A 12,079-nucleotide genomic window follows, 5' to 3' on the forward strand; every position below is an offset into this window, starting at 1 on the left:
CCAAAGCCTTTGCTGCAAATTAGCAACTTTGTGAAACTCTTGCAGTGTTTTGTGTGTCTGTGTGCTTTGTTTTTTTTTTATTTTTATTTCTGTTATGCTTGTTTAAGCAAACTCTGAAAGATACTGGGGGAGCTTTCTGAATGGAGATTTAATATTCAACGGCTCACACAAAAAGAAGGCATTTGTGTGCGCACGTGTGTGGAAAATGCGCTGAGAGCCGAAGCATGTCGTGTTCAGATAGTAAAGCTGTATAAAGTGAGAGCACTTCTAGGGCAACTTTTAACAGCGTTCATCAATGTTTCATTTATGAACAGCGGGAAGACCGAATAAGTAGGAGAGATGAGGGGAAAGGCAGCAAATGGAATGAGAGAGGAGAGGGGGGTGAGGACGGCGCGGGAGGACATTCAGGAGCTGGAGTTATCTGGTTAGGACCCGAGACTGTGCAAACTCAGAGTTTTAATGAGTACAATCAGGAAGAGGGAGAAGCCATATTAGCAAGCCAATTAAGAAATTTCAAGTGACAGATCGATGCCAGATCAATGGACGCTCCTGTTTTACTGACAGTAGTGCAAATCCAGTTAATTTAGATGAGATGTTAACTTGACTGCAGTGTGCAAAGCGTGACTGCAGCTAACGATTATTTTGATAGTGGTCTAATCTGCCTAATTTTTCTTCGATTAGTCGATTGGTCAACTATTATTTCAATAACTCTCATCTCCGCTTCCTGTGGGCAAACTTCCTGTTCTAGGCTCCAGCCTGCCCACCTGTGAATATCACCCTGTTACCTCATCCCACACCAAATGAAAATAATAACCCGGGAATTTGAAAATAAGCAAATGCATTTTTAACTTTATTCAATGGGACTGTCAGGATAAAAATGAAACAAGTCAAAATATTAGGTAATACGGTTCAGTTCATGAATCCAAGATTGCAGTGGACATGCTCTGGAGTGAGGCTTGCTCTTATTTTTTGGATGATGATCCCAGCAGCTGGTAGCCATGGTAAAGATGCTCTCTGTCATGACTTCAGCCCTTTGAGAGGTTCATGAGCAGGTCAAACTCATCTATACGCTCATTGTTAACACTAGTAAAACAGAACAAAACAAAATTAGAGAAGACTGTTACTAATCAACTACCTAATGTTAAGTGGCAGAGGTTTACTATTCAGAATAAACACTAATATTAATGCGAGGAAAAAAACACCTAGGAAGCAGTGTAGCTACTCCTCTTTAATGGTTGTAATGGACGTCACAGCTCCAGGGTGCCGGCATTTAAATACTCATGCACTGCAGTAGTGCTGTCGTGGAAGGAAAGCTTCGCCTTACACAGTCTGCATTTAACTTTGTTTGTTTTGTGAGGAATGCTTTTAACAGTTTTTCAAATCTTCATTTCCATATTTTTCCATTCTTCTGTTTTGCCGTTCTCGCTACACTCTGCTTCGTTAGTAGCAGAATGTAGCGAGAGTGCAGTCTTGGTAGACCATATAGGCATTGCTGCCAACATAACTTCCTGTAGTCTATTGCAGTTTACAAAAACACATTTACGTGACGTGCCGACAATAAAATTCCACATCGACGAATGCGGAATTTTATGAGATGATGTGTTTGCAGCCCTCGTGCAAACACATCATCTTTGATGAGACTGGCAGCTCTCACCAGACTTACACTGTATATTGTGCAATAGCATCTTAGATCAGGAGGTTAAGTTTTCTGCTTTGCACTAAAGGTAGATATGATATAATGCAACGAACGAGGGTACAGCTATCGGGGATAAAATGTTACCTGTGGTTCCTCAAATGGCCACTTGAGGCTGCCTTCAAAAGCCACTCAATCCTCATATGCTCCTATGTTGAAATACACATTTTCTAAATTCAAGTTACATGGTTACTGCCTGATTGTCATCTCTGTAGCTATTTCATCTGTTTAGAACAAAAGTATGGGGGGTGAATTTCATGACAACTACCTCATTTAGATGGTTTAAGGCTTAAAAGTAGACCTAACTAATGGAACAACAAGTGGGAGCAGAAACAGGGAGTGATTACTCACAGCTAATTCAAATCACTGACCTGGACCTTTTTCTGTGTTTATGCCTGCTAATTCTACAAACAGACCATCCAAGAAGTGAGAGAAATTCTACCATTTTATTAGTATAGTATGTTGCTTAGTACTAATTAGCAGGTATCTATGTCTCTGAGATGTAATCATACACTATTGATTCACCGTACTAACCTAGCTTGCTAACGTTAACTGATAACTTGGCACGCCACCGTCTTATCCAAATATGGTCAGTTCTGGCTGTGTGCTCTTCTGACATGTTATACATTTAGAGATGCTCTTCTGCATACACTGGTTGTGATGAGTGTTTGTTTGAGTTGCTGTTCCATTAACAGTTGAACAGTTTGATTAATGCTGATTGACATTAAAAACAGACAGATCAACCAAAACGAGCACCGATACACAGCTTATACAGTGGCTTGCAAAAGTATTCGGCCCCCTTGAACTTTTCCACATTTTGTCACATTACAGCCACAAACATGAATCAGTTTTATTGGAATTCCACATGAAATACCAACACAAAGTGGTGTACAGAAGTGGAACGAAAATCATACATGATTCCAAACATTTTTTACAAATAAATAACTGAAAAGTGGTGTGTGTGTAATTATTCAGCCCCCTGAGTCAATACTTTGTAGAACCACCTTTTGCTGCAATTACAGCTGCCAGTCCTTTAGGGTCTGTCTCTACCAGCTTTGCACATCTAGCGACTGAAATTCTTGCCCATTCTTCTTTGCAAAACAGCTCCAGCTCAGTCAGATTAGATGGACAGCGTTTGTGAACAGCAGTTTTCAGATCTTGCCACAGATCCTCGATTGGATTTAGATCTGGACTTTGACTGGGCCATTCTAACACATGGATATGTTTTGTTTTAAACCATCCCATTGTTGCCCTGGCTTTATGTTTAGGGTCGTTGTCCTGCTGGAAGGTGAACCTCCGCCCCAGTCTCAAGTCTTTTGCAGACTTGAAGAGGTTTTCTTCCAAGATTGCCCTGTATTTAGCTCCATCCATCGTCCCATTAACTCTGACCAGCTTCCTCTCCCTGCTGAAGAGAAGCCCCCCCAGAGCATGATGCTGCCACCACCATATTTGACAGTGGCGATGGTGTGTTCAGAGTGATGAGCTGTAGATCTCTGCAGCTCGGCCAGAGTCACCATGGGCCTCTTGGCTGCATTTCTGATCAGCGCTCTCCTTGTTCGGCCTGTGAGTTTAGGTGGACGGCTTTGTCTTGGTAGGTTTACGGTTGTGCCATACTCCTTCCATTTCTGAATGATCGCTTGAACAGTGCTCCGTGGGATGTTCAAGGCTTGGGAAATCTTTTTGTAGCCTAAGCCTGCTTTAAATGTCTCAATAACTTTATCCCTGACCTGTCTGGTGTGTTCTTTGGACTTCATGATGTTGTTGCTCCCAATATTCTCTTAGACAACCTCTGAGGCCGTCACAGAGCAGCTGTATTTCTACTGATATTAGATTACACACAGGTGCACTCTATTTAGTCTATAACACTCATCAGGCAACGTCTATGGGCAACTGACTGCACTCAGACCAAAGGGGGCTGAATAATTATGCACACCCCACTTTGCAGTTATTTGTAAAAAAAATGTTTGGAATCATGTATGATTTTTGTTCCACTTCTCACGTGTATACTTTTCCAAGCCACTGTATGTGAATACATATAGTAATGTAGCTGCGATGGTTAAAAGTTCCCTTTTGATAGACTACTGAGCCAAAGGATGATTTAGGATGATGATATTATGATACGTCTCTGTTTGCAATTTTTCTAAGTGATGCTGTCAAGCTCCAATTTCCCAGGCATCCATCACACAATCTGACACGCTCCAAAATTTATAGCACAACACGGCACAGATTGTGACCAAGATTTTATTACACGGTGCTTGCTTGCACAGTGTAAAACGCAACGAACCCACAAGCTGTTATCACAGTCTGTATGGGATTTAAGTCTGCGTCCCGCACTCCTCTTTATTTCTGAAACTTTAAACCAGAAGAAAGACAGCCAGCCTTCATCCCATGCTTTTCTGCGGGACCTCTAAACCAGAGCCAGGGTGTTGTTAATGGAGCCTCCTGCTGAGTTAAAAGAAGGTGTTCTCGAAACATGCACACCGTTACTTCAGGCTAATTGTGAAGCTTTTGCAAAGGAGCCTTTGCGTGTTTGGTAGTGTGAAATCACAGAAAGTAAAAATACATTCTCTTTGCATGCCATCTCAAGTCCATTCAGGTGAAATACCTACGACCAGATTTTTTCCTAAATCACTTTAATAATTCTCTGTCTATGAAAGATAGATTGTGACGAACAATTTTTATTGAAGACTCGACTGGCATGTTATAACGTGAGGGAACTGAAGATGAAGGGAACTCACAAAGCTCCTCCCAACCACTTGACCTACACATCCTTGTATTCTGAGATGCATCCTGCTTAGCTTGTAAAAGAAAGAAAACAAGTCTCCCACAGAAGTGTGCTTGATCTGAAATTACCCTAGTTGTTCTATAGAGTGTAAAGTGGTGGGAATTGGCAAGGCCACTCAAGATGGGGGAGGTGGATTTTACCCTACTGACTGCAGTAAGTATTGTTATAATGTAGGCTAAAGCATCTTGGGAGAGCTTTGCCTTTGTGCAGTTTCACTCAGTCTGCCTAAAGATCTTGAGGGGATTTGAAAATGTAATATCTCCCCTTGTGGTTGTGCGTGTTGTGTGTCTATAGTCTATTCAAAAAAGGGAGGTCAAACAAAATTATTTTCACTCCATGCAGTAATAAGTAGACAGGCCACTGGCAGAGACGGTCCTTCAAATGGCCTCATTCTTGAGGCTGGATCATTGAAATGTTACAGCATCTTGTTTGAATCACAATTCTGCTGATTCGAAGTCAGAGCTGAAACTGTGTGTCAGTAAAGGCCAATGCAGAAATGGCTCAGTGACTCAGACCCTTCTTTGTACCCCATTTTCCTTCAAAGAGTGTCACATAGAGACCAATAATGTCAGGGTTTAGTGGTTCAAAGCAGACATATAAGGTAAGAGCGAATAGCAGAGAACCCGCTTAGACACGGCACATAAGCATAACGTAATTGAGAATCGAAGAGGACAAAAAAGAAAAGAAAATAACAGTATGGCTGATCTCTGATCTTAAAGTAATGCCTTTAAATGTCTTACGATTCTGTGGACTTAGCTGGTCTTAGCTGTTTCTCTTCATATAATCCCAGACTGCCTTCAGGATGTTAAGATCAGAGCTGTGTGGGGGCCATACCATCTGTTGTAGAATTTCTTGTTCTTTTTGTCGCTGAAATGGTTTTTTATGACTGATTGTTTGGGGTTGCTGTCATGATGCTGGATGAATTTGATGCTGACCAGAGAGCTCTATCATAGCATTGCTTGATGGATAAGAATCAAAACCTTTGAAGCGTCTAAAACTTTGACACAATATTGAATGTCATAAATTTCTTAGACTAGCTCGACTCTAACCCCAAGCCTAAGCCTTCAGTTTCAGGTTACCACTATCACAGATTCCAATAGTCAATAATCATTCAAGCTATTTTCTAGTGATTTTTGATTTGCACAATATTATACGAACTCTTCAACAATCATACTGGAGAAAAAAAAGAAGCATTTTAATCCAATCTGATAGACTACTGTATATAAGGCATACGTGCTGTCTGACCCTTAAGGATTATTTTACTGGACAGTAACAGCCCAAATAATCGCTGCAGGACATAAGAAATGAAACATTTGTTGAGCACAGTGTTTGGGGCTGTGCGTTATTGCTGACTGGAGCATGTGGCCGAGGAGCAAAGTCCGTGCCAGCTGGCTCTACCGTTTTCCGTGGGGGTTTGACATATGATACAGCAAAAAGCAATCTGACCAACCGCAGTCTTTGTTACTTTGCAAGCACAGACATTTATTCACCATGTCTGCAAATATATACAGGTGTAATAAGGTCCCACAAACTGATACTGTGCCTTTGTATATGTACGAGGATATAGACTGAGTCTAATAAATCACTCTTTGTTCTTAGTGTTTAAAACAGGCTAATGTAAAGACTGAGAGGATCGATATCTTTAATGAGAGTCAATGAAAGACCGGCCATAACAAATCACTGGCAGCAGAGATTAACTACAGGAAGAAAGCAAGGGGATTCTAATGCACTCAAAAATACCACCATAATCATGTGTCGATTACTTAATGCCAAATTACAAACAACTAATTAAGAAATATTCTATGTAAAGTCCTTTTAAGTACAGAAGAGTGGGGGCACTTTTAATATTTTTTTAATTTTTTCGTAACTCACAGATGACGTGAACTATATTAGTCATTGATAAAAGTAACATATATATTTACTAACAGCACAAGTTATTAGAACAAAAATACAATGTTCATTTTAGCAAGAGTGTTAAAATTTAAACTGAATGATATATTAATATATATCAATATGTAGGCTGATGTTTTTAATACATAAAAAACACTGTTTTATTTTCATTTTCAGTGTTATTTTAAATGTAAATGTATTCTTTTTTTTCTAATAGTAAAATATGTTATCAGTAGAGTAAAAGGTAGCTGTAATTCTATACAGTAGAACTCCTGCTAAATATGGCATTCATGTTATCTAGCTAGCAACACTTCATGTGTTATCATGGGTTGTTCATGTTAGTTTTTAACAGATTACCTTGAGATAAAACTGATGTAAGTTAAAACTCACAGTCATCTAAACGTTAGGCAGCAGATGAAAAATATTGTTTTCCTCTGTTAAAATCTGTAGGTTTTGTCTTTCTAGTGTGATTTTTTTTAACAGGCAACTAACTTTATAATTTGCCTTAAACTTTACTGATGTTATAAAATTCAGGAGCTTAATATGTAAAAAAAACAAAAAAAGTTGTTATTTTTAGCATCAAAAGTGGGTTAACCTTCTTGGTAAAATATTTATTTAAGATAAATTGGTTAAATTTGTCACCAAATATGATATTCATAATCTCCCACATGATGGATTTCAAAAACCTTTGTAGGTAACATTTTTCATTGGGTGTTGAAAAAGTCAAAACTTAAAACAAAAACAAAAAAGCTCATGGTTATCAGAAAAGCTAAATGCATTCAGACAGCTAATATTTGTTTCCATTTTGATGTAAATACAAAATTTAGAAAGTGATACATTTCTGAAGAGATTCTCAAATGGAATATCTAGAAAACAAGCTAATTGTAGCATTTAGCTCTAGCATAAAGGTGGTCCATTTATAAACATTTTACTCAGCCTAAAATGATTTAATCAATAAAATATTGTTACAGTTTAATACCGTTTTAATCCATGCTTAATGGTCTTATCGTGATAAAGTCTGAAAGTTATCTTTTCACTCAGTTGTGGCTAACACTCTTTCGCTAAATACAGTTTTTGCCTGTACACATTTTTGAAAGACTGAGAAAGACTTTGATGGAGTTTGTAAAATGACTTTGAGGAGTGGTGTGAATGACTGAGAGAAATCAATCCCTTGGATAAAGTTTTGGAGAGAAACACGAGTTGATCAATTTAAAATAAAAGACACCTTTTTGAAGTCAATACACTGTCCTTTTCAGCAAAGGCAAACCTATGAACAAAGGACCCTGCTGTCTCTTTTGAATGCATATTGGATTGACCGCAGGTTGAAGTAAAACTCTTCAAAGGAGGAAACAGGAATGAGTGGGGGCTTGTGTACACAAACTAAGCTTTACCACTTCAATTAGACAGAGACATGGTGTGGTTTCAGGGTTAATTTTTATGTAAGTTTGTACGTTTCTCCACAGACGTTATTTAGTAAGAAATACCTTCCATTTTGGAAATATTAGGAATTATTGAGAGAAGCAATAAAGAAGCCTGAATCATATGTAGGGATAGAAAACATTTCAGTGCGGTTAATAATAAAAATGTTATCTTAAACATGCTGCTGTAACACTTGTGATGCCGAACAAAGTTACGAATGGTAATTTAGTGATTGAACATAGAATTAAAGGGTTATAATTTTCCATTTTGAAAAATTATTTTGACAGATTTTGATACAGAGCAGCAGAGATGGGCAGTAACGCGTTACTGTAATCTGATTACTTTTTCGAGTAACGAGTAAAGTAAGGGATTACTATTGCAAAAACGGTAATTAGATTACCGTTACTTTCCCGTAGGAATGCTGCGTTACTGCGTTACTAAAACCGTGATTTTTTGCGAGAATGTCTCACGACAGTGACGTAAGCGAGTGCGCCGTTAGTGACAACAGCTGTGTGCAGACCAACAATGGATCACATATCGATTGTGGGAGAGAGTATGAGCGAGCGTTTAAAGCGTGGAAGTACTGACCTTAGTTTGAGTTTGATTCCATAAAAAGTGACAAAAACATTAGCGTCCATCGTGCGTGGGAAGAAAACTTCTTTTTACAGCGAAAAAACCCCTAAACTTCCGAGCAAGCACCGAGTGCGCAACGACGTAATGGGAAACTCACAGAGAAACTCGCGGATTCTTCAACTGACCGTGGCACACCTGCACCAGGGTAAACCTCCGCCTACCGCAGTCCTGCTTTACAGGTGAAAATAGAGCAACAGGACCGCTGAGTCTTTGACTTTATTTATTTTCTGCTGTGTTTTACTTGCATCTATTTGAAAGAGTGAGTGTAAACACAAAAAATATTTTATTTTATGAGCTGGAATGTGTAGAAAATAGGTTTAAATGTTAAACTAATTTATTCAAGTCAGAGAATGGTGCATATAATTAAATTTTTGCTTGATTGCATAAAGTTAAAAGATTAAAACTGATAAAACTATAAAAGTTTTAAAAAGAGACTTTTCTATTTGATTACATTTTGTATGATGGATTATGTAGAAAAAGTAGAATTGGGCTGAAAGATCTATCGCTTTATCACCTCGTCAGGTTGTAAATCGTGTTTTTAAAAAGTAACTAAGTAACTAAGTAACTAAGTAATTAATTACTTTTGAAAATAAGTAATCAGTAAAGTAACGGGATTAATTTTTTGGGGAAGTAATCAGTAATTAGTTACTGATTACTTTTTTCAAGTAACTTGACCAACACTGCAGAGCAGTAATGGTCCAGGTGTTACCCAGGCTGGACTGAATAAGATTGCTGGCTTTATTTTCCATGTTAGAGTTTGGTTATAAACCTAAATGTCTACAAAACTGTCTGATATACAGTAACTATGAAGTTTTTTTATATTATACAGATATATGGTCCTTAATTTCAGTAACTCTGGCTTTACCTTTCCCAGCAAGTTGACATTTTTCATCTTTGAAGGATCTGAAAGACTCATTTAGCAGCAGTTGACAGTACGTATAATTCCACTTGGACACCTCCTTAGTGATTGTTTTATTTTCATTTTTACCCCCAGGTTAATTGTAGGTGCTATGAACTGCTTGGTTAGCTATAAAACGGTTCATTTGGGTTAGAGTTTCCCTTTCGTGGCATTAAGAATATGTGTTAAAAAATACCCAAATTCCCAAGGGTCATTTATAACTGTCCATGTTGTCCATACGTACAAAGTTAGTTGTAAAGTAACAGCGTAAAATGTAAGTTACTGTAACAGTTACTGAAAAGGTGTCACTAGTGTTGACAAAATTTCAATATTAGGAGGAGTAGAAGGGACAAAAGCTATCCAAACCCACCTAACCCTGTATAAAAAAGCAATTGTCCCCTTTGTGATTGTGGCGTGGGTGTGGTCTCTGGCCAGCTGCAGAAGAGGGGTGATGCAGTGAGCTCCCAGGGCGGCGCAGGGGCGGGGTGAACAGGTGTGCTGGGGACCTGTCACTGATTGTCTCTCTCTATATGTTGGCAGTGACAGTCGGAGAGAAGAGCGGACGTGACAGCAGTGGGAGAGAGCGGGAGTGTCTGTGTCCCGATGCAAAACCACAGTATTGAATAAAAGTTCTGCTGTCGCCATATTCGCCCGGCTTATGTTTCTTGGGTCCGACGTTACAGTGATTAATCAAATTTTTTGGGGAAGCAAAGTTCAGTTTCACCAGCTACACTCAGGCCCTGTTGAATGAAAGAGAAATAAGCTAAAGGATCTCAAAAAGCAACACATCAAGCGACTATCTAAAGAAACAGCTGAGAAACAAAGTCACTGACATCGATCAGTCTGGAAAGGTTTATGAAAAGTAAACAAACAATAAAATAAAGGTTTTGGAGTGGACTATCAAATTACAGACTTAAATCTGAATGAGACGCTTTAGCATGACTTCAAACAGGCTGTTCATGATTTTTAAAAAAGAATAAGCTCCAGTGTGGTTGAATTAAAACAATACTTTAAAGAAAAGGGAGCCAAAATTCCTCCACGGTGATGTAAAAGACTCATTGCCAGTTAGAGCAAACACCTGATTGCAGTTCCTCCTGCCAAAGCGCGGCATAACCAGTTATTACGTTTAGAGAGCAATTACTTTTTCACACAGGCCTGGATAGGCTTGGATTAAATGAATGAAATCAGCAGTAAGAAACTGCATTTTGTATCTACTCAGGTTATCTTTGACAAATATTAAAAATATGTTTGATATGACATATCAAAACTACAAGGAATAAGAAATGGGGCAAGTACTCATTCACAGTATGTATGTTTGACATGTTTAATACAACAGGACAGATAATACAGAAATGATACTAGTGGGGTTTTTTTGTTTGTTTTTTTACACATATCACTTTTTGTAAAGCTAATGCTGCTTTTGAGCCATTAAAACTCCTCATGCACCCCCTTAAGTCTTGGCTGTACTTTGGCCACTGTGTATTACCAGAGGTTTGACACTAAGTAATCAAATTACAATTGCTAAATCATTATCTTTTGAGGGGTTGCATGCTAGCATTGTCATTCTAAGCACATTTAACTTCTTATGCTAACACTAGCATTTATTTTATAACTCGCTCATCTTTTTAGTTTTATTGTACGACATTCCTGTCTACTTAGGGAAAGTTCTTGGTTTTTTTTCCCCTTTTCTGCAAAAAGACCAAAAGTGGCAAGTAAAGCAGCGATGGCGTCCAGGTGAACTTTCAGTTTCCTCTTCCTGCTTCCTGCCGTGTGACTCCAGCTCTCAGCTGGAGCGGCGTTTCCATACACGCGGTGCTGGTCTCCCAAAATCCTCTTACTTCCCCCCTCCACACACACACACACACACACACACACACATCCTCACATAGTTATATACAGCTGAACACGCTCACACACAGAAACACTCATGCTCACACTCGCAGACACACACAGCGTGGATTTGTTTTCTCTGTGATGAGAGGGATTATGGGATAAAGGAGACGAGGCCACAGCAGTTTAGTTCAGGTTGGACCAAAGCTGCTCTCAGCAGCAGCAGCACCAGCAGCAGCACAAAGACAAATAGATGAATGTCTGGCTGCACACTGGAGATCTGCACAGCCGTTAACGCCATGGCCAGTGTGTCTTCTGGGTGCAAGAGCTTCTGATTGGGATTCTAAAGTGGAGAGTGGATATGTTTTTCTTCCAGATGACTGAAGATCAGCAGAAACAGAAGCATCTAAGCGTAATCCGTGGAAGGAAACCGAATAGAGAGGAGTGGAACTCAAAAGCCGGAAAGTGTTGAAATGGATCTGTTGCTTCTAAGGATAACTCCAAAATCAGCTGTTCATCTTTTTAAGCTCTGCAAAATGCAAAATATTTGTCGGGAGACAGCTGAAACATCCCTTTTAGACTTTATTTAAGGCCAGCATACACTTTGAGTCAAAGGACAGTTTTCTGTTTCATATACAGCACGCTATGATATGACTGACTGATGTATTCAACCCATCAAGAGCACAATATGGGAATGGATTGGCTGGATTCGTACGGCGATGATGTCCTCATCTAGTATGCAATTTCACCTGCTTTAAAAATGTGTGTCAGATAGTGACTGAACAGCTTGCCTCAGTCACTTTTGAGAAAAGCAAGAGCGGGAACATTAAATGTGCAGAAAGCACTGGAGAATCAGCTGTTCGATCAAATACAAGTCTGCATTTTGCCACTGAAATGCCGCTAAGACTAATTCTTACCGTAGCTATGCTCC

General features: G+C 39.1%; 1 protein-coding gene across 1 annotated transcript in view; it reads left to right on the forward strand.

The window, feature by feature from the left end:
• The window catches only part of LOC146681673 (FERM and PDZ domain-containing protein 4-like), a 75,167-nt gene that overhangs the window by 18,327 nt on the left and 44,761 nt on the right, over positions 1–12,079 (forward strand). The window lies entirely within an intron of this gene.

The sequence above is a fragment of the Copadichromis virginalis genome, linkage group LG23, assembly GCF_057382275.1.
Source record: "Copadichromis virginalis isolate Kocher_CV1m ecotype Utaka linkage group LG23, C_Virginalis_male_GT1.1, whole genome shotgun sequence".
NCBI classification, from domain to species: Eukaryota; Metazoa; Chordata; class Actinopteri; order Cichliformes; family Cichlidae; genus Copadichromis; species Copadichromis virginalis.